The 24,665-nt window shown below is 35.0% G+C and overlaps 1 long non-coding RNA gene across 1 annotated transcript; it reads left to right on the plus strand.

Annotated features, from left to right (window-relative positions):
- Positions 1-362: 362 nt before the first annotated feature.
- LOC135309926 (uncharacterized) lies at positions 363-2,639 on the plus strand. Its single transcript, XR_010370189.1, has 2 exons — positions 363-1,527; positions 2,306-2,639. It is a non-coding gene; the product is annotated as an uncharacterized LOC135309926 (long non-coding RNA).
- Positions 2,640-24,665: the final 22,026 nt, after the last annotated feature.

Consider the following 24,665-nt stretch of genomic DNA (forward strand, 5'->3'; position numbering starts at 1 on the left):
CAAATAACAATTTGTATGAGTTTAATAAAATTTAAATAAACCTTTAGATGATTAATGCATGTTAATAATTTGAACTTGATATAATGAAATATTTTTATTAATTTCTTGATAAATTAAATATTTTTTAATATTTTTTATAAAATTAATTCTTATTTAATCAATTAAACATGTAATTCCTAGTTACGATAGCATGTGTTTGTATTTATTACCATTTTGGAATAAAGAGGCTTTTTTTTTATTTTATTTTTTATTTAAAGAGGCTTTTTTATTTTTATTATTATTTTTTTTATATTTATTTATCATTAAAAGTATTATCTAGTTCGTGAAATGGAGAATGCAATTATAATATCTATATGGCGTATGGCGCGTGATGTATCTAATTGTAGATACAAGATACTTAGTTATTTACAGTTCTCATACCAAGTAAATTATGTAATTATTTATGAGAAATAGATATCTTTAAACTTATAGATAATCCGTCAACATTACCTGGAAAAATAACGAAACAACCACTCAACGAGCTTGTGTTTCATTCCATATAATAAGTAATCACTTACATAAATAGGTATATTCATTTAATAATAATTAAAATTAAATAATCAACAGAATATACAAACACATATGCTACTGTACAAGTACTATTAATATAAGTTTTACTCAAATACAAAATTATTTTTTCAACTTAGGATGATATACATCAATATTGACGTCAAAAATATATTCAAATCGAAGTCCCAATGCGCAGGCGAAGAAGAAACGGCTTTTTCTTCAAAGTCGCTCGCCATTGATCTGTCTAAAACACTTGGCTTGTGTGATAAAATGACTCATCGGATATGATTCATACACCACATTTTCATCGATACATTTACACAACATTGTGTATTCGGTATTGGATATAAACTGGGGTTTATCCCGTGTCTCTTCAGTCCACATCCAGCTGCGTTCTAAGCAACATTGCTTGATAATCATCACAAAAATACAATGAGAGGACATTGTTTTGATCGTTTCGAACAAATCGACATGGAATTCGGGAGATTCAACCGTTTCGGGCCTCATTTTGGCCCACACAGACATGGAAGACATTTTCATGGCCCAGACTTCTTTGGATTTGGGCGGCATGGACACGGGCCTCATCATAGAGGTGGGCCTTTTGGACGACATGGGCCCCATAGCAGTTGCCACGTGGGACCTTTTGATGTAAAGGATATGCATCATGGTGACCGCCATCGAGGATGTCACGGGCCACACCGCGGTCACCACGGTCACCATGGCCCACATGGGCCACACGGGTTTGGTCCACTTGGGCCGCATGGCCCGCACGCATTTGGCCCATTCAGCCGGCGAGGACATGGCGCACCGTGCTGCAGACCTCAAGATGACGAACCATGTTGCAGGACCGAAAAATGCTGCAGGAAAGAAAAATCTTGCTGCTCCAAAAAGGATAAATCGAAGGAAAAGAGTAATGAAACTGTGTTGGTAGAAAGGGTCATTGTCCACGAACCCCGTTGCAATTCTGTTTGAAGCGATGTAGGTATTTATCAATATTAATTTTTATCGTATTTGTTCCATTATATATTTTATTTGCACTGAATTCGTGACGTGTTATCTTATCTATTTTATGATTGGTTTATCTGCAAAAAAGTACTTTGCTGGCTTAGTATTAGTACACAATACATTTGTTGCTAGAAAATTGCAGCAATATACCCTCTTTCCTTCATTTTACGAATTAATATCATTACAAATCCTTGCTAATATTATAAATGCGAAAACCTGTCCATCTGTCTGTTTGTTCCGCTTTTACGGCTAAACCACTAGACCGATTTTGATGAAATTTGGCATACATGTAGATAAAGACACCCGTTCAAACATAGGCTATTTTTTTTTCAAAAATCAACCCATAAATGACGATCATTGGGGATGAAACTTTGTATAAAAACGTCTGTTCCGCTTTCACAGATAAATATACGCGGGCGACGCCGCGGGCAAAAGCTAGTAACCAAATAAATTGATATCTAAATTCCATGGTTAAAGTAAAGAGTTTTCTATAAAAAAAACATATTTCGTGAATGTTTACTTGTTTACAATTTTGTTATTGAAATATCATGAAATAACCTAATCAAAATGTTCTACCTGATTAGCTATGTATTTTTATATATTTTTATCGCATACCCTTATTATTTCTGTAGCTATTCTCTGTAACATATTATGTAATTCGTGCTTTAAAAATACTTGTGCACTTTAAAATCATACATCCTACATATTTTTTACTGTGGCCCATTTGTGTTAACTTTTTATATATTTTTAGCCAACATTGCTTCGAATTGGAAATTAAAAGTGATTCTTTATCCAAACACATCAATATAATTTGGAAGAGAAATCTTGATGGAATAATTTTTATTTGCGTAAGTATTGTCTCAATTATTTGAAATTCCAAGAAGATAATCTACGCAATATTTTACAATGAAGAAGAGATAAAGAAGAATTGTAATTTTCTCCCAAGTGAACAATTAAGGAAGAAAATATGACTCATCCAAATGAGACGGCAGATGAAGGAATGCGACACAAAATTTCAGTCAATAACATTGAACAATTTTGCAAAAAGAAATAAATAAATTGTATTGAAACATTATGGCTTTTAATTTACTTTTTCATTATTTACGGTCTTTAACCCTAGAACTTTAAGACATTAAAAATTGGATCTAATAAAGGTATTCACTGAACACCTTTATTCGATAGATTATATAATTTGATTATGTAAATAGGGAACCATGCTTTTAGTATCAAAGGCTGGCATATGTTTATCTATATATGTATATATCAAATTATATAAAACACTTATAGACCTCAATAATATCTGTTTACATTTTAAATCTTTAATTTTACGAATAATAAATAAATTAAAACCGGTCTCTCATTGATTAACTTGCTACAAAAAGCTTTTAGCTTTTTAGCGTGTTTTGTTAAACAAGAAGATATAAAACAAAAGTAAATTATAAAAATCGTTTCAAAATAAGTGATGAGGCCCTGATGATTAATAAATATTGTATGTACCTACAACATATTTTTGCATACACTCAAATTTATCTTAAGGAACCCTAAAAGCATTAAAGTATATATTGATATTACAAATTAATAAAATTAACTTTAAACAAATAATGGTTTGAACCTCTTTAGGTTTAACGATCCGTTGTTTCTACAGGTTTTGATATTGACGTTCGATGACGTACGTCGTCGTAACTTTACACAACTACTGCGTTATACTGTCGACGGACATCAAATCGAGAGCTACTGAGCAATGGAGCATGGCTCTAAATTTTATATAGTTATATAAGTATAATAAAAAATTTGAGAGCAAAATGACTAGACGTAATTTTTTCATTATATTAAAGTAGGCGTTTAGAATTTAAAGCTTATTGAGTTTTATTGATACAATCGTTTATATTGTAAATAAATTATAAGTGCCTACTTATAATACTTGAGATATGATAATTTGGAAAAAAAACTACAGATATTATATAGATAGTTCAATATATAAGGTCTTTAAGTGTTTTATATAATTTGATATATAGATAAACATATGCCAGCCTTTGATAAAAAAAGCATGGTTCCCTATTTACATAATCAAATTATATAAAACACATATAGACTAATATGTTATAAAAAATATTATGAGTTAGTAACCCATAAGACAAGTCTCGAACTTACGTTGAGGCTAATTCAATCAGTGTGATTTTTCCATATTTATTTACTTGAGTATTCAATACATAGAGGAGAATTTTAAATTTTATTTTAAAATTACCTGATTCAAATTCAAGTTAAACATAAAAATGTAATGATTTTATAATTTATAAATATTTTATTACAATATGTATTTAAACAAAGTTAAACTCACACATAGTTAGATTCACACATAGTTAGATTCACACATAGTTAGATTCACGCATAGTTAGATTCACACATAGTTAGATTCACACATAGTTAGATTCACACATAGTTAGATTCACACATAGTTAGATTCACACATAGTTAGATTCACACATAGTTAGATTCACACATAGTTAGATTCACACATAGTTAGATTCACACATAGTTAGATTCACACATAGTTAGATTCACACATAGTTAGATTCACACATAGTTAGATTCACACATAGTTAGATTCACACATAGTTAGATTCACACATAGTTAGATTCACACATAGTTAGATTCACACATAGTTAGATTCACACATAGTTAGATTCACACATAGTTAGATTCACACATAGTTAGATTCACACATAGTTAGATTAATACACAGTCTAGATTGTTTATATATTTTTTTCACGTCTAAAATGTTTTTATTTGATCATTCAATATCAATGTATCTGAAGGAAAAATGTGCTCCGTATGCTTTGTAAGACAATTACATTTAATTATTGACATAGAGTATTCCCTGGGTATATTATTATAATCACTTATAATAATCAATATAATTAAATCATCACTTTATCATTCGTTTTAATATTTTTTCTATAGCCTAAGATATTTACACAGCTAGAATAACGATTAAATATCTAAATGAATGAATCTTGAAATCATAAAATTCCTTTTCTTGTGTACTTGTGTCTACTTTTCTTTTCATGTGTAAGTGCTTACATAACATAGAAAATAATGAAATGCCCGATGCATCTCCACCCTCTTCTAAAGCCCTTGAGACATGTTCTTGTATGTTCTCGTAAGTAATACGCCCATTTAACATTACACCCACACGGGTTATTGTTTTTGCACACGCAAAGGGCCTTAATTTAGTAAAGTTTAATTAGCCTTTTCCTTCAGATTATCTTGAGAACAGTTGCAAGTTTTCTCTCCTTCAGACTTAAATGCTCGACGGCCGAAAAATCCAAACCAGCCAGCAGGTTCCAGTGGCTCACTATGTGGCCAACCACGGTGGGGCCACTCACGTCCATTGGGGCATTGGACTGCCATCTGGGTAACCTCTGAGACGGTGATCGTACCAGTAATAGTCAGGTCCGTGCCAACGTCTTCCTTCGGGCCCAAAATGGGGTTCAAATTCAGGTCTAAACCTGGGTCCGAATCGGGGCCCAAAGTCTGGTCTTTCGCCGGGGCCGAAACGTGGTCCAAAATCGGGCCCACAACGGTCTTCGGGTCTAAAGCGAGGGCTGAATTCGGGGCCAAACCGGTTATATTCGGGTCGGTAACGAGGTCCGAAGTCAGGGCCAAAATGATCAGGGCCAAATCGAGGCCCAAAATCAGGCCCATAAGAGGGCCAAAACGGGGACCCGAAGCGCCTTGGTTTTTCTTCCATTTCAGGTTCTGGACTAAAACGAACGAAACAGGGTGCCCCAATCATTGATGAAAATTCGATGTCTCTTGTGAAACTGATAAAAATACATTGAAGATTTATAGAACGACTGTGAATTTATATATCTTGTGAGAAATTGCTTGAATGTGATCAATTTATTATTACGTGACTTGATTAAATAACGATATTAAATAAAACAATAGCAAAAGGTCAATGTACCTATTAATAAATGGACAACACTCAACGGCCGACACTAATCACTAAGTTTGAGTCGTGGTTCCGATGGACAAAAACACAGAAATTGGCTCAACACATTCCGAACCCCAAATGTGATCTCATAATCTACGATCACTTAATATTTTTCCGTGCTGGGAATCATAGGCAGGACTTCGAGATAGCGAACGGTGCGTGGTGACCACTACACCATACACATTATTTTTCACACAAATTTATTGTATTATTTAAAACAGCGCTATATTCATTACTGCATATTTTTTATTTACAAAGAATGGGTAATGCTATTCGTTCGTTCGGATATATTGAATTTATAAAACTAACAATCTTTTGTATTGTTTTTCTGTCTGTGTGGATATTGTAAATTAAATTGGATGCACTCGATCGTCTCTACGGGTATTGTAAGTCAAATCATATGTATCCAATTGAGCTGAAATTTTGTGAACATTAAGTAAGTAAATTGAACGCAAGCAGAAGCGGCGGTGGTGTAATTGTTAAGACGCCCGCCTGTGAACCGAAAGGTTCCAGGTTCGAATCCTACTCGTGCCACATGAGTTTGTATTCCAACCTGACTCATGTGTAGTAGTTTTCATCGACCGCCACTTGCTTCCGGTGAAGGAAAACATCGTGAGGAAACCTGCACTCTGGTTGATTATCAACTTATGTGTGAAATGGTGAAGGCAATGGCATACCACTCCATTAATAGTGCCAAGAAAGTCGTTATATGTGTTTCATGCCACGTAAAGGCCACGACTCTCAGCCATGAGGAATACGACTATGAAGGAGACATATAATTTCCATACATGATGTTGTGGCTGGATGTGAAAATATTGATCTATTCAGTTTTTATTTATTGCACAACATTATATATCTATCTGAGGTGTTGGACATATGACGCAAACTCATATAGTTCGGGCTCAATTTTTAGTCTCGCCAAAAAAAATAATTGTTAAAAGAAGCTATCGTACTTAATATACCTAGTTGTTGCCTACTCCGCTCAAAGAAGCCTATTTTTAACCCCAGGTCATATACCTATATCTATTCTAAATTTATCGTGACATACAGACAAACAGGAAGACTAAAGTACAGTCGTCTGCATTTATATATTTACTAGTGGCCCGTCTCAGCTTCGTTCGACTAAAAACTGAATAAAGGATACACAAATATTCGGGAATAAGGAATTATTATCTATTGGTGAAAACCGAAAAATAAATACATATAACAATTATTTACCAATATTAATGGAGTGGTTTGCTATTAAGTGATTAATTGATTTATTTGTAAGTTCAAATATATATTTTAAAAAATTTAATCTACGTAGTACGTAAATATACTTGTAATAATCACCAATATTGCACTATATATGATAAAATATCGATACTTACCTAGATTATTCTAGATAACAGACAAAACACGAATAGGCAAGTGTATATACAAAATCGCAATTAGAACAATCATACTTTTTAAAAGAACTTGATTTCATCTTCTTGATCAAGAGGAACTGTGGATTTAAACATATCTATGTTTCGATATCATTGAAAAACTAAACAAACAGCTTCGATTGTACCAGCTTGCTGTAGCTATGTGTGATAAAATGCCATTATTAATAAAATTTGATTGAATAATATTTCGATGGGAATTAAGTACAAATTATAACATTAACCTTAAAATCCAATCCTGTTTCTACAATAACTATTCCTGAAGTTATACTCCTTTAATAGCTACAGTTCGAGATACACACAGATACATCATCTCATATTTAACTGTTACGGGTTAAACATAACCAATAGTCACGTAAATCGAAAGACACTGTTAGCTAAATAGTAGTGAACTTGATATTTTGTAATACCTTCGTATTTTAGAAGAAAATATATTCTTCTCATAGACACAGATAATTAATGGAACAAAAATTATTAACTAAAGGGTTAATAGCTCTTTCCATTGATTAAGTGTATAACTTTTTCAATTATCCTGTAATAGATTACCCAATATTCAACCACAAATTCGCAAGACATTGTGAACTAGGCTTTGTATTATGGCGATGATGCAATTCCGCCAAAATCGATGACACACGTGCGATTTCATAACAATAATTTGGTGTTACTTTATCTTGTGTTTGAATATAAGCTGAACGAACATGTCCTATGCTTCTACAGTTAAACATCGTCTGTATTACGAGCAACAACTGTGTGATTTAGACGAAAATAGTCATTACATTTTTATAAACCTGAAACTATATTAAGCGTTTCATACAATCTTAAAAAATAAACAATCATTTAAAATGAGGGGACCACCGTTCAATCGTGAAGAATTTGACTTTGATTCTGGAAGATATAAGAATTTTGGGCCTGATTATGGATTCCGTTTTGGGCCCGACTATGGACCTCGTTTTGGCCCAGACTATGGTTCCTATTATGGCCCAAATTTTGGGCCTCGTTTTGGACCCAATTGTGGCCATGATTTTGGAAACCGTTCTAGTCCCGGCTTCGGACCAGGACCTGATTTTGGATCGCGTTTTGGGCCTGATTTTGGCCACCATTTTGGCCCCGGTTTTGGACCTAGTGGGCCCAGTTATGGGCCCGGACCTTACTTCGGAGCCCGTTCCCGGTGTGAACCCAATATCGGTAATGAAGGAAAACACTGCCGTAGATCAGATTCTCACTGCTCTAACTGCAATCAGAGTAGAAAGTGCTCGCATGGCCGGCCTTGGCCCCAAGATGGCGGCTGCGGGCCCCAGGACAGACCTAATAGCCGCGATTGGAACCAACTAGATCTACAACAACCACCTTGGTGGTTCAGCTTTTTTGCCCGTCGAGCATTCAATCCTGAGGAGAATTCGAAGGGTAAAAATTAATAAGTGCATTTTAATTTAGTGTGAATTTGTAATTCACATCTCACTATCCGCATTTTTATACTCGTGTATAAGTGAATCCAAAAATTGACTTATAATTTGAAATGTATTTACAATATTAATTTCCAATGCGGTATAATATACCTATAGTATAGTGAATGAGTGTAATTTCTATTAAATAAAAATTGTTATGTAAAACGATAGGAATGAAAAGGAGAATGTGGGTACACCACAGTGAAAAAACATCGCGACGATTTGAGCGACTTCTCCATATTTTTATTGTGGTTAAAAAGTATCGAGCTTGTGGGTTAGCTGCTGATGCATCGAGAAGAGTGATTAAAAACGACCGCTTTTGGTGAAAAAAGAGTATAATTTTCTATGCCCGAATAAGATCCCTTCATGGGACAAGTCCATTGTATAATGTATCTTTCTTGTATTAATAATAAAGTTATTACAAACAAAAACACTCAAAACTTGTGATAAAATGTAATTGATAATAAAATGAATTGATTTTTTTATTCATTAATTATTTATTTCGTTAATAAATATTTTTATTAATTCATAAAAAATATTAATATTTTTCGTTTTCATTTCATATCTACGATAAAATGTTAAAGTAACTTTGTATGTTCCAATTCAATTCTTCTATTCGTGAAATATTGCAAGAAATGATAGATCTCTGAACAGTCCTTGTGAGAAATTGACGCGGGCGAAGCCGCGCTGTAAAGCTAGTAGATAAATAGATAGAAGATACAGAACAGTTTAGATGTTAGATGAACATCTTGGCTATTTAGTAATTTTTATGTCATCAAAAATATTTTATACTGGCTCGGGTAAGAACATAATCAATCATACACGTAAACCTTCTTCAGTAACCGCATGAAAATTCCTGCATGAAAAACTACTTTTGTGTTGAGTGGCCTTTGTTTTATTATCTGAAAGGATAATAATTAATATAATATTTTTATACGCAATAAAAATATAAATTACCCTATTTTCGTATAAATAAATAAATAAATATATTATGACAAATCACACAGATTGAGTTCTAGCCCCAAGTTCTAAACTTGTGTTATGGGATACTAAATCAACGATACTATATTTTATAACATATACATATATAGATAAACATCCAAGACCCTGGCCAATCAGTGAAAGATCATTTTCCATCATGACCCGACCGGGGATCGAACCCAGGACCACCAAGCACTTTACCACTGCGCCATCGAGGTCGTGAAATAAAAATTCGAAACAACTTTAAGGCCTACCCTTAACTAAATAGAATTTGTTTTGTGTCGCATTGTCCATGTCAAACATTAGCATTGCAATAAAGTGTGATAGAGATAAAACATTTTTGTTTTCATGAAAGAAACACCTCGGTGTCGCAGTGATAAAGTGCTTGCCCCTGAACCGAGAGGTCCCGGGTTCGATCCCCGTTCGGGTCATGATGGAAAATGATCTTTTTCTGATTGGCCCGGGTCTTGGATGGTCTATATATGTATTTGTTATAAAATATAGTATCGTTGAGTTGGTATCCCATAACATAAGTCTCGAATTTACTTTGGGGCTAGCTCAATCTGATATCTGTTTCATGAAACATTTTTGTGTTCACTAGAAAGCTCTAGTAATATTGAATTTAAGGAGGCATGAAAAAAATGTTATGTTTTGTGTGTCGACACCTGTACAGACCTAAAACTAGTAAGCACTCGTTTTAGGCCTGTACAGGTGTCGATATCGATAATATCGATAAATTCTAATAGTTCGTCATAAAATCTGACGATGCCGAACCTATAGGTGATTCAGTATTGCTCATTACCGTTTAGGAGTTACCGGGTTACATAATAACAGACTTACGCATCGTAACTCCACGTGTGTTTGGCACAGATAACGAGAGTAAACAGGCTATTAACGGTGACACACGGACAAATAAAAATGGAAAACATCAGGTATGTTTCAAGCTCAAATCTTCAACGTCTCTTAAATGCTGTGTTTTTTTTTAGTAAATTGATTTTTGATGAACCAGCACGACCTGCATTGTGGTGACACTCTGCTGTGAAGGATAGTGAACTATATTTATAATATTTCACAAGCCAGCTTCATTATCTGTTTATAGCTGCCCACTGCTGAACATAGGCCTACCCCAAAGAGAATTTATAGATTCGTTTCATTAAATGCAAGCCTAGCTCCCGTCTATGTAGCTGATCTGCTGTCTTTCTATATGGCTATTCAGCTGCTATTCTCGACATATTATTTATATATTACTAGCTGCGGCCCGCCGTTTCGTTCCCGTGGGAATTTCGGAATACCCCACTGGACATAAAGAGCAAGCCAAAACTTAGAGGCCATGTCACTGAGCTCGAATATTAAAATGATTTTACTGTTAATAAGTACAAATTATTCATGAGACATTCATGTTATTGTTGCAATTCCATTGTTAATTTTAAACAAAAAAAGAACTTGGCCAATTACTTCTGGCATTTTCCCCTATCGCCTTTTACTTATAGAAATTTGTTAGTTTTTTTTTTAGCTTTAAGAGACAAAACTAAAAAAGTAAAGAATGGTATGCTTATTGACACATCGTAAAATGAAAAGGTTATTGAAATAAATACCGCCCTAATAATATAATATCTATAGTCCTATGCCAAAATTGGTAAGGATATTTGTTACTCTTTCACGCAAAATCTAATGGACGGATTGTTATGAAAGTTGGTAAACGGGTTGAATATAACCTGAAATAACACATAGGGTACTTTGTATTTCGAAATTCCCACGGGAACGAAGCCGCGGGCCGCAGCTAGTAATATATAAATAATATGTCGAGAATAGCAGCTGAATAGAAAGACAGCAGATCAGCTACATAGACGGGAGCTAGGCTTGCATTTAATGAAACGAATCTATAAACTCCCCTTGGGGTAGGCCTAAACTGATAATGAAGCTGGCTTGTAAAATATTCGTCCTTCACAGCAGTGTGTCACCATGCTAAACTCAGTCTATATATATATTTGGATAGCTATGCATTAACATAATAAATTAAGTCTAAACGTTGAGTCGCAATGTCCACCAAATTATCGAAAAACGGATTAAAATATCCTTTTAATTGTTTAACTTCTTTTATCCCGGGGCTTGGGTTTGCTGAAGGCGGTCGAGGGATGACTTTATATATTTCAAAATCTGGGGTAAGAGGGTATATTTCTCACAAACTATATGTGAACTATATGTGATCTTTAGAATGAAAGTCGATCGAAAGGAGATCGAAATAAAAACATAGAATGTGGAAAATCTTTTATATTATAAATATAAAATAAATAAATATTAGGACAAATCACACAGATTGAGCTAGCCCCAAAGTAAGTTCGAGACTTGTGTTATAAGATACTAACTCGACGATACTATATTTTATAACGAATACATAAAATAGATAAACATCCAAGACCCGGGTCAATCAGAAAAAGATCATTTTCCATCATGACCCGACCGGGGATCGAACCCGGGACCTCTCGGTTCAGTGGCAAGAACTTTACCACTGCGCCACCGAGGTCGTTAAAATATTTAAAAAATTGTATTTCTCATACAATTTGCGAATGTCGAAAATATGACATTCGCAACATCCCTGGTATAAACTGTTTGTAACTATAGGTAATACCTACCTTTCACTCAAAGCCGGCATTCAGAAGTGATTACCGATATCGGTTAATCCAAATTGGACTATCACTTCACAGTTTGAGATGAGAATAGTTACATCTCCTAATCCCAAAAGGTGCCTGATTGAATCCTTTCGGTTCGATTAAACACTATGGCTTAAAGATGGCTTGACAACAGTAAGCTGTGATTGTTGTTTGAAATTATAATTAAACTTGCTTGAAATGTCTCTCTCAACTGCGTTGTCCCGGCTACTTCCTCAGTTATTGAGCATCGAAGCCCAGGGTTGCTTTCTTAGAGATTTTAGTCTCCACTTCGCACGGTCGTCTGCATCACTAATTATCAAATCAATATCCGAAATAACACATATTGCAACTACTTGCCACTGAATATGGGTGGGTAGATAAATCGTAAGTCTTGTTAGATGCCTTAGGCGATTTGAATAAAATCAAATACCAGTGTTATTATAACACACTCGATAAGAAGAAGAATACCATGCGTAGTTAATTATTTCATTTCTTGGCCTCTAGTAGGATAATAGTAAGGAAAGGTAAAGTTTTTAATCCATAACGGTCAATGAATTTCTAAGTTTTGCAAGCTCCTCTCAGCCCCCCATGATAACCTTATCATGGGGGGCTGAGAGGAGCGGGATGGGGGGCGGTAACTTTTGGAAAACAAAACTAATTAATATAGATACACTCATTTATATTGACGTGACAACGTCTTAAATTAGGTTGCGGCTGGGAGTCACTTATGAAAAAGTGTAACGCCCGGTAACGTTACGATGAGTCACCGAACGAGAGAGAGGCCCGCCGAATACCTTGCGTCTCTCTCCCACTCAACTATGATCGGTCTGCCGCGCGCGTAAAAAGACGTTGTCACGTAAAATCTTCACCCGTAAAACCGACTTTACAGGCAACCATTTTTTTGTGTCAACCCTGACTGAAATATCACCGCTGGCGACTGGCTCGCCTTAAGCAACATCGAACAATTGTATAAATGTCAAGGGTGCCTATAGTTTTGAACATGTTTATTTATCTATTTAACAACATACAAAACAGACTACAATCATGATTATATTATACATGAATATCTAGATTAAGGAGTTGATATAAATCATACTCCAAAAATATGTATGCCTAGATGCATTAAGAAAAGATAACATTTAATTGACTCACATGTGATATAATAAGCAACCAAGAAATGCGATCGACAATATATAATTTATTTTCTATATTTTGTTTTTTTTTACAGGATTTTCTTAAACTGTGTACGAGTAAACAAGGCATGAACTGTAAGCGGAATCGTGATTCTCATTCGCTTTTCACAATTCGTGTCCTCACATGTGTTTATGTGAAAGATGTCGTGAAATGAGAATAAATGCTATGCTTATACGAAAATCTATCAAGTATTTCACGAAATATGGTATAATTTCGATATTTGCGTATCGGTTTTTGGTAACTAAATATATGCTACAAAACCCTTCGAGTGAGAGTTTGTTTATGAACTTGCTCATGCACGATTTCATTTACAATTTGAATTGAATAAAAAAGGAACCAGTATCGAAAATATCGCTAGTAACTTTTGTTTTAAACCACAAAAACTAACGTGAATCAAGTCGGCAACAGGAAGTGCGAGTTGGAAAAATGGCCGCGTATCCGGCGCCGTAATGGCGTCGTGTGCTCTTGTATTTGAAGCCTTCTGGCCACAGAAATCTGATATCAAATCTATTAGAAAGTGTTCAGACGCCTAGTTTGGTAGCAGATCAATCTTTTAGATAGGTCTGTCGATTGTTTACACAATAATTATAACGAATATAATAATATAACTATCGATAGTATTGATACCGATAGATTCTCAAACAATACTCTTGAAATTTTGTATACATATAGTTTGAAATATGGAGAAGTATATAGGGTGCCTTTCATCCCGGAAAAAAAAATGGGGCCGTGGTAAATTTACGCGGGCGAAGCCGCGGGCTAAAGCTAGCAGGGAATAAGAATCTGTAAGAGATTTATAGTATTTATTTTGAAGTTCTTATGTCCTGTGGTATATTTAGTATAGACAAATTTTCAAAATGTGAGGGTAGCACTAGTAAACTTAAGTAAAGTTCTTGCCACTGAACCGAGAGGTCCCGGGTTCGATCCCCGGTCGGGTCATGATGGAAAATGATCTTTTTCTGATTGGCCCGGGTCTTGGATGTTTATCTATATATGTATTTGTTATAAAATATAGTATCGTTGAGTTAGTATCCCATAACACATGTCTCGAACTTACTCTGGGGCTAGCTCAATCTGTGTGATTTGTCTTAATATATTTATTTATTATATTTATCTATTTATACATACAATTTCGAGCAAGACAACTAGGAAAGATGTGGCACTAGTTCGCAAGATGGCACAGTCTGAACCTATTTTTTTCTATATACTAATGAAAAATAAGGGGGATCTCTATACCCAGCAGTGGGACACAACACCTACAGGCTAGATTAAAAAAAAAACTAATGTACACACTTGTGTATGCCTCCTTTCTCTTTCCTTTCGAGTGTGCGTTAGCACAAGTCGCTCAAAGGCATCTGACATAACTTTTACGACTTACTACGGGGCATCTAGTGAACGCTGTGTTCACTGGTGTATCGCTACAACTAACTCTAGTCGCATACACACCAAGGAACTAAACTGTCCACCAGTGTGCAGGTTTCCTCACGATGTTTCCATTCACCGGAATCGAGTAGTGGTCAACAAAAAACAATTATACATGACTCAGATTGGACAAACTCATGTGGCACGAATAGGATTCGAACTTGGGACCTTTCGATCGCTCCTGTATACCCAAGAGATGGTGAGAGCCATTAGCATTTTCTTTTTGGTAAACTGTAAATGCCATTTCTATCTTACTTGTGTTATTCGGATTTCACTGCGTCTGGGCAACACGGCCTTAGGAACATATCTATTGTGCCGTCGCAAATAAATCTTGAAACGTATGTGGATTTGTGGAAATCATTATATATTTCCGTCGTTGATGGCGTAAAATTTAGTATTTATTTATACTATGACGACCTTTTATGTATTTACTAGCTGCGCCACGGGGCCTCGCTTCTGTGGGAAGTTTCCGTGGATAAAAAGTACAATGTGTTATTCCAGATTACATTCTAGCCTTGCACTAAATTTCATAACAATCCGTTCCGTAGATTTTGCGTGAAACAGTAACAAACGTACACACATACATCCTCACAAACATTGGCATTTGTAATACCAGTTTAATAGGAACATATTTGGACCCTAGATATGCTAAGGAATAGTGAAATGTAACAGACAAAATAAATTCATAAAATGACATTATGATTTGTAATTGTCAATGAGTGAGAATAAGGAAAAATTATGAATATAAAGATAAGACCATCCTTATATCCTATATATAGTTCTTGCCACTGAACCGAGAGGTCCCGGGTTCGATCCCCGGTCGGGTCATGATGGAAAATGATCTTTTTCTGATTGGCCCGGGTCTTGGATGTTTATCTATATATGTACTTGTTATAAAATATAGTATCGTTGAGTTAGTATCCCATAACACAAGTCTCGAACTTACTTTAGGGCTAGCTCAATCTGTGTGATTTGTCCTGATATATTTATTATTTATTTATATAAAGATTAATCTACAGTTTCTTTTTTGTGAATTTGTAATCTTAAATTTTAGTTTAGCATCATTGTAAACAATCATCCGTCCGTATATTCCATAAATCCTCGGCGACTATAAGCTGGGAACGACATATTCATATTTAAATTTATGGCAAAACTTTTAGTAGTTAAGGCTAGGAGAAGCAATATAAGTTGCTTTCATTGTCCTAGTTCGAAACTTTCGGCCTTAAAGATCCGCTCTTTGTAAAGCTTGCAATAAATATAAGCTTTTCCTATTATTTTGCCTGCTAAGCGCTTTTGTACCGATACAAGATATATTAGTTTTAAAATCTTTTTTGTTTTTCTCTAGTAAACATTCGGTTTAGTGAATAACCGAACTTTTGTTAGAAACGGTTATTTACATAAATTTTTTTATCCGCGTTTATCTTGTGCGTCCGTTCATAACATATTATTGTAAATATTTCGGGGTCTACGCAACGTAACGCGATGGAAACTATACCAAATTTTAAGTTGGACCATCCGCTATACAACCGCATCAAATTCCAACTAGCAGCAGTTTTCAAATCCAAGCAGCGAACAAACTTACAGACAGACATACAAAAATTCGAAAAAAAAAAAATTTTGGCTTCCATGTCTGTAGACAATAGACATAGCCTAACGTTTTAATTAGAACACTCTTATATGTTCTTTAATATAATAATTTTCTCTTGGTGTTTATAAGCAGTGTGGCGTGTTTCCGCCCCAAAATAGAATCACTCCATATCCAGTGTGTGTGGTACCTACGACTGAGAGACACAAAGCCAGCTGTTAGACAACTATAGCATACTCAAAGTCGGTTGACGTCAGGCAGGCGGTAAAGAAGGAATTTAATTATTTATTTCAGACTGTGAATAAATCATCATCACTTAAGAATGTCGTTCTTGTCGGTGGAGTTCCTTCCATCTCTTTCTACCCTTCGGCATTTTTTTGACGTCCCTGTACGACATCAGTCATGCTGTCTCCTTTATTTGGTCCACATAAGCCCGTCTTGGCTTTCTTTTTTCTCTTATCGCTTCTATTCTGCCTTCTGTTGTGTTTTTAATTAGATTAGCATATCGCATAAGGTTGCCAAACATTTTTCCACGCCTCAATACTATAACTTTAAATACTTTTTTAATACTTCTGCATTTATATTCTTTTCTGTCCAGTTTATTTTCTTCATTCGTCTCCAACACCACATTTCGAAAGCCTCCAATCGGTCTCCAACAAAACAAATATAACAAGACGAGCTCGGTGACGCAGTGGTAAAGTTCTTGCCACTGAACCGAGACGTCCCGGGTTCGATCCCCGGTTGGGTCATGATGGAAACTGATCTTTTTGACCCGGGTCTTAGATGTTTATCTATATATGTATTTGTTATAAAATATAGTATCGTTGAGTTAGTATCCCATAACACAAGTCTCGAACTTACTTTGGGGCTAGCTCAATCTGTGTGTTTGTTGTGTTGAATATATTTATATTATATATATTTAACTACATGCATATCCAATTTCATCAAAATTGGTCCAGCGGTTTAGCCGTGAAAGCGGAACAGACAGAGAGATAGACAGCCTTTCGCATTTATAATACTAGTATGGATTATACTATATCTATACACAATAATGATTAAATTTTGTCCGACACAAACAAAACAGAGACAAGAAACTAGTAACCAAAAAGCTTAGCTTTTGTGATGTATTTCTTTGTCAGTACACTTCATTCTTGACTTTAATTAAAGTCTGTGACTGTCTCTAGGACTATACGAGTGGTTCCAACATGGAACAATGATTGTGGAAAATGTTAACGAACATTTAGACTATATTTTGTGACGACATAATATTAAAATAGTAATTTTTCACTAGCCTTGACATGATTTTCATACAAACTTTTTCATCCCCCCCCCTTAACACTAATTTGGGCGTTGATTTTTGAAAAAAAAAGTAGTCTACGTTTGAATGGAAATCTTTAACTATATGCTTACCAAATTTCATCAAAATCGGTCCAGCGCGATTTAGCCGTTAAAGCTGAACAGACAGAAAAACAAATAGACAGATTTTCGCATTTATTACTAGAGTACTAGCTGCGCCCCGGGGCCTCGCTCTCGTGGGAATTTCGTTTCGTTCGTTCATTTAAAAAGTAGCCTATGTGTTATTCCAGATTATAATTCAACTCGTGTAACTAATTTCATAATAATACGTTCAGTAGATTTCTCGTGAAATGGTAACAAAAATACATACACACATACAATCTCACAAATTTTCGCATTTATAATAAAATACCAGGATTGTAAATGTTTGTAACGATTGATTCCTCCATTCGTACACCCCGTCACACGATTTACATCAAAGAACACAAGAGACGCCGTCAAAGACTGCCTCTTGAGCGAGCGAGGTGATGGACAGACACTGATGCTGTCTCACTCTTTCATTTGAGCATTTTTCCAGATTCCTCTTGCCTGGAGCCGTTGAGTTTCGGAGCCAAGAGGCCGCTTTTCTACTTTTAAATGCTTTCGACGTTATAACTGCGTTGTAGTGTTAAAAAATTAAATTAATCTAATTAATTATTGTCATAAAAAAAATAATTTAATTAATTAATATTTCTCTCTTCCCCGCGTGTTCTCGGTTTCATTCGGAGCTGTAACGCCTCATATCCAGGATCGCGTAAAAAATCTTCCATTGAATTTTGAAGATTTGGCTATGATTTTATAACCGGCTGCCTGCCTGACGTCTACCCACTTTGGGGATGCTATTATTTCCTAACAGCTGTTAAGGCATGTGTCCCTTAAGTCGTCTCGTATGACATCCACAGGATTTGGAGTGGTCCTATTTTAGGGCGGAGCCACACACCATAAAACAAAAATCATCATTATTATATCGAGTGTGTTATTGCTAACACTGATGTCAGATTTTATTCAAGTCACCTAAAGGCATCTGACATGTCTTTTACGACTACTGACCGCCATCTAGTGGTCATGAAAACAACTATATATGAGTCGCAGATTGGTATACAAACACATATGGCACGAGTAGGATACGAACCTGAGACCTTTCGATCCACGGGCGGGCGTCTTAACTATTACATCACCACCGCTTCAAAGACAAAAATGACTGTCCTCTTACATATAAAAAATATGAATAGCTTACATTAGTTAACTTTGACGACCTCGGTGGCGCAGTGGTAAAAGTTCTTGCCACTGGACCGAGAGGTCCCGGGTTCGATCCCCGGTCGCATCATGATGGAAAATGATCTTTTTCTGATTGATCCGGGTCTTGAATGTTTATCTATATATGTATATGTCATAAAATATAGTATCGTTGAGTTAGTATCCCATAACACAAGTCTCGAACTTACTTTGGGGCTAGCTCAATCTGTGTGATTTGTCCTAATATATTTATTTATTATTGGAACATATTCTCCTGTTAATGAGGGATCTTGTTAGTTCAAGTTTCTTGTTAACTAGTGAATATTATCGTAAAATTAGGAGATAATGTTATTATATTTCCAATATACATCGCCAAAATGTTAATAATATAGTTAACCAGCTGTTGCCCGCGGCTTCGCCCGTTTAATTTTTCCAAAGGAACAGTTATTTTTTCGACATGAAAGATACCATAAGGTAACAAACAAACATACTTACTTTCGTACAACATACTTACTTAAAGTAAGTTCGAGACTTGTGTTATGGGATACTAACTCAACGATACTATATTTTATAGCAAATACATATATAGATAAACATCCAAGACCCGGGCCAATCAGGAAAAGATCATTTTCCATCATGACCCGACCGGGGATCGAACCCGGGACTTCTCGGTTCAGTGGCAAGAACTTTACCACTGCACCACCATCGTCTAAATAGTGATTAGGTTACTAAGGAATATTGTAGTGTTGATAATATACAATGACAGTATTCAGAAAAACGGTCGACATCCGGCGGTGGGCGTTAAAATCAGAGATGAGTCTTAAAAAATTATGGCCCTTTTTGTAAACGGGCCCGTGCTTTGGGGCGTCGATAATCATACATCAGAGAACTCGCAATTATTAGACAAAGTTCCATATAATGTATGACACTTTTTATTAAAATAAAAAGAACTGCAAAAAATTTAGAAATGAACTTGTCCATTTCTACACTTTTTTTTTGTGAAAAATATAATTTATGAAAGCGGAGTTCCGACTCGTAAAGCGTCATTTACGACTAAGGAAACAAACAAGAAAATGGATCAGATCAGAGGAGACAATTAGTATCTCCGCGGGAGGAGATGCAGCTGGCTCGTTATATTTTTTCTCTCTCTCTCTCTTAGATTTATGAAAAAAAAAATTTAACGAAATATTTTTTTGAAAATCGATACACTGGCTGATATCTGAAAACTTTAAAAAGTTTCTGCATAATCAAACGCAAACAGCCAATTATAAAATTTTCATTAAAATCGTCCTTGTTAATTACCTGCTGCTCTTGGGACTTCCACTCCTATACTTAATGGAAGAGACAATGTTACCATTTCTTTCGATATGTATGAATTTTAGGATCATTTTGGGGAGGTCTATATAGACAATGGGATAGATGACAAGATCAAAAAATTATAAAAATTATGTATACTCTAAATGAAATAATTTGAATTCACTTTATTTAATAAGGAGCCATCACCGTGAACGCAATATTTAAGATAGCTGTCGAACAAACTTAGCTTTTTCACATTACTCTATCGTGACGTCATGTTATTACGGATCGTTTGGAAGAGTGCAAAGATGCGCGATTTTATTTTTGTCACATCCTTGAAAGCATTGTTATTATTATATATCCTTGAAAGCATTGTTATTATTATAATATGCTTTCACTTGTATTTTTTATAATCTATGTATTTTTTCGTCACCAAAATAAATAAAAATAAAAAAACATCAAAAACGTACCAGTAGTTACAAGTGTCTCAATCACATATAAAGAATTAAATTACTTATTGGTTGTTTAAGGAAATCACATTTTTTTTTCAATACTTATTTTATTTTGTAAGCACACTATGGGACCAGACGTAGGTGAGACCGTGGTCAAGTAGAAATAATTTTAGACGAGGCTTAACTATCTACGTGAAATATCGCTTTATTTTCGAGATATATGTTTTGATTACGAAGAAATTGACAACAATAGAATGCTTATTTTTCTAAGACATTATTCGATATAGCTTATTTATCTTGGACAATAAGATTACTGGCCACCTATAAGATGATTAGACGAGACGAGTTTACTTTTTCGCTCCTCAGCAAAAAATAAATTTATATACGAAGATTTTATTTTATGCTCGTTGCTGATCTCGGATAAGTAAGCAAGTACATTTACCAACAGATAGAAGAAATATTTGGTAATCTAAATCGAATAATGTTTGAGAGGTGACTATTTTGCTCAGTCTCTCAATACAGCTAGGAAACGTTGCCCTGTGGCGCTTTGGAAGATTATTTTTATTTATTGAATCACAATTTGACGACCTCGGTGGCGCCGTGGTAAGGTTCTTGCCACTGAACCGAGAGGTCCCGTATTCGATCCCCGGTCGGGTCATGATGGAAAATGATCTTTTTCTGATTGGCCCGGGTCTTGGATGTTTGTTTATATATGTATTTATTATAAAATATAGTATCGTTGAGTTAATATCCCATAACACAAGTCTCGAACTTACTTTGGGGCTAGCTCAATCTGTGTGATTTGTCCTAATATACATTTAAAAAAATTGTATGTATGAAATAAACAATGATCATATTTTCCTTGAACCACATCTAGTGCACAGTGTCATCTCTTCAAAGATGGCAGGAATTCATTAAAATTTCTCATTTGAAGGCGTTTCAAGTCTTTTGCGTCCGGAATGCATTTTGTCCATTTCCAAGATGGCGGCTAAATTTTCTGGACATTTAAATACGAGTATTGAAATGGTAATTAATGTTGAATCGTTTCAGATGAAAGGTTATGAAATCACAGCCGAATCCTGAAAATTACGTGTATGTTAGACGTCTGTTCGTATAAGATCCCTTTACTGATTTACTTAAACTTGAACTGATATTATAAATTAGCGGCCCATTCCAGCTTTGCTCGTGTAAAACCATAACAAACTATACACACAAACCTTCCTCAGAAATCATACTATTTATTTTTAAAACCTACATCAAAATCCGTTGCGTATTTTTAAAGATCTAAGCATACATAGGGACAGACAGCGGGAAGCGAATTTGATTTATACTATGTTCTAACGATGAATTTGTTTGTATACTCTTCACACCATATCTATTCAACAAACCTTATTGAAATTTCGCGTACGGAGAAGGACATTGGATATTTTGTATTGTATGTGAAGTTCTGTGGGATAAGTAGATATTTCAATTACTAATGAAAGTCCAAATAACATAATCGTGTGTAAAACGTCAAAATTTATATTCAGAACTAGATGTTGCCCGGGGCTTCGCTCCCGTGGGAATTTTGAGATAAAATATAGCCTATAACAATCTTGGATAATGTACCTTTCTAATGGTGAAAGAATTTTTGAAATCGGTAGGGTAGTTTCGGAGATTACCCGCCTCAAACATACAAACTCACAAACGCTTACCTCTTTATAATAATAGTATAGATTAATAGTTCCTTCAATGAACGTTGGTGACAATTTCCATGCAAATTTTGTCGATAACTCACTAAAACTTATGCTAAACTCACTATACTAATATACATTGTCACAAACTCACTTCGCAATCGCTCAATATTCAGGAAATAGTAGCAAATGCAAACAACAAAACACTGATGAAGCTGAAAGAATCGAAGTTTAATATATTTTCCTGAAGACACACTAAAAACTAATACACTATTGGAAATAAAATTGAATCTTGAATCGCAGTATTGAGTCTACAATGGCGGATCTAGCGAGTTATGAGAGCAAACGGGGAAAAAGGAAGAAAAAAAAGTTAATAACAATCGAGAGATGAATCCGACCGAGTTTAAGTGACTGGGATTTATTTAGAGTTGGATTATACCACTTATCTTTACACAATGAGTGCAATGAGTTTCTCTCGACGTTTCTTCTCAGCAGTGGTCGTTGCGAATGCTAGTAGTTTGTAACTTTGGTAAATACTGTTTAAAATATGACGTGAAAAATTGCGTGTTAAGGTCTAATTTCTATTTATATATATTTTGTCTTTAGATTTCACTAGCTGCGCCCCGCTACTTCGCGTGAGAATTTCGTAAAAAAAGTATTCTACAAATACTTTTTAAGTTATAGAGTGAGTTATTTCAACGTACCCACTGCTGGGGCACTGGCCTTCCATACGGATGGATAAGGAATTTGGGCCATGACCCACCACGTGGGCCCATTGAGTTTTAACGACTGCAAATTCAACCGGGACCAACGGCTTTACGTGCCTTCCGAAGCGCAAAGGAGTTCAAGATAATTTTGGTCACCCATCCAATGACCGACCATTGTGAGAGTGTCTTAACTGTCACTACCAAAGGCCGAGCGCGCTAACTACTGTGCCATTGAGCAGGTACTGCTGGTATAGATATTAATTACGTACCAGTTTAATTAATTTACATGTGAAATGAAAATAACATATTCGTATCATCAACTCTGTGTTGTTTGAAAAATTCTAAGAATTGTATTAAAAACTTTACGTTTTTCGAGACCGGCCTCAAACCCGCATTCGATAATACGACAAACTTGGTAACAAAGACGGTTATTGACCGAATTTTAATAAAACTTTCGCTTAAGGCATAGACACAATGACACAAAATGGGTGGTTCCGCCCAAGAATAGAACCTCCATATCCTTACGTGGATGTCGTACTAAGGGCCCATAGCAGCTTGGCAACTTACGCAGGGTTGACGTCAGTCAGGCGGCTGATTGTAAAATGACAGCCCAATCTAGATTTTCAGAATTTTCACGCCGATTCGTCGGATGTCAATGCAACGGAAGACGCCGGAGCAATGGGGCGGGCCCTTTGCCGTCGTGAATCCGTGCGTTACATGGAAAAATCGAGCACTCACACGCGTTTAGATGATTCCAAATATGAAACAAAATAATTGTTAAAAATTTTTTTTGTTTGTTTGTGCACAAGTCACCTTAACTGTAGTCCTAGAACTTACCGAATTGAGCAACTTGAACTTACTGCAAAAGTTATATTGAAAACTGTTTTTTTTTTCCTGCGCAAAAGTACTACAATTTAGTTTTTTTCCGATTGGCAAGCCGATAACAAGAGATTGGATTCCTCCTTTTGTGGAATAAAAACCACAATTTTCCTTGGGCTAAGCATTGACTTGTTTTAAAAACAATCAAGCTACGTATAAATAATTTAAAACTTCTTTAAAAATAATTAACTGACGAATATAAAATAATAAATTATCCCGGGCATGATGGGATTTTTTGTAATTCGTGCAAGTTTTGAAGTAAATAAATATACCTATAATAATACATAAGCGAAACTTCAATAATACTTATTGGATAGGTATTGCGTACCCAAAAGTGTGAAGAAGTAATGAAAAAACTCAATTTGCTTTTTTTGTCAGAAATGTCTAAATAATTTATAGCCAACCAGTTTGTAACAAAACAAATTATCACAGATATGATTCTCATAATAAAAGAAATTGATCCAATATTTAAATTCGGCAGTTACTGGCTGGTAATCACTTTATTAAGTTTTATAAAACAAACCGTGTCTTGCTAAACTAAAAAAACGAGTTATTAGCTGCCAGCATCTGCCCAATTTCAAAATTAGAACAATTTCATTTATGTATTTTATGATATTTTTTTTACAAGCTTTACGCATTGTCCTTACTACAAAATAGCTCCCTAAACTTAATTATACCAAAAGTATCCCAGAAAAAGTAATAAAACACCAAGCTGATATTAAAATGGGAAGTTTAAAATCGATTCTAAACTCGGTTTATTGGAGCATAGCCTTTCAATATCAGAGAATATTATTTTGATAAGAATCATTCAATTACCTTCGCAAGCCAATATC

The sequence above is a fragment of the Plodia interpunctella genome, chromosome 20 (assembly GCF_027563975.2).
Source record: "Plodia interpunctella isolate USDA-ARS_2022_Savannah chromosome 20, ilPloInte3.2, whole genome shotgun sequence".
NCBI lineage: Eukaryota > Metazoa > Arthropoda > Insecta > Lepidoptera > Pyralidae > Plodia > Plodia interpunctella.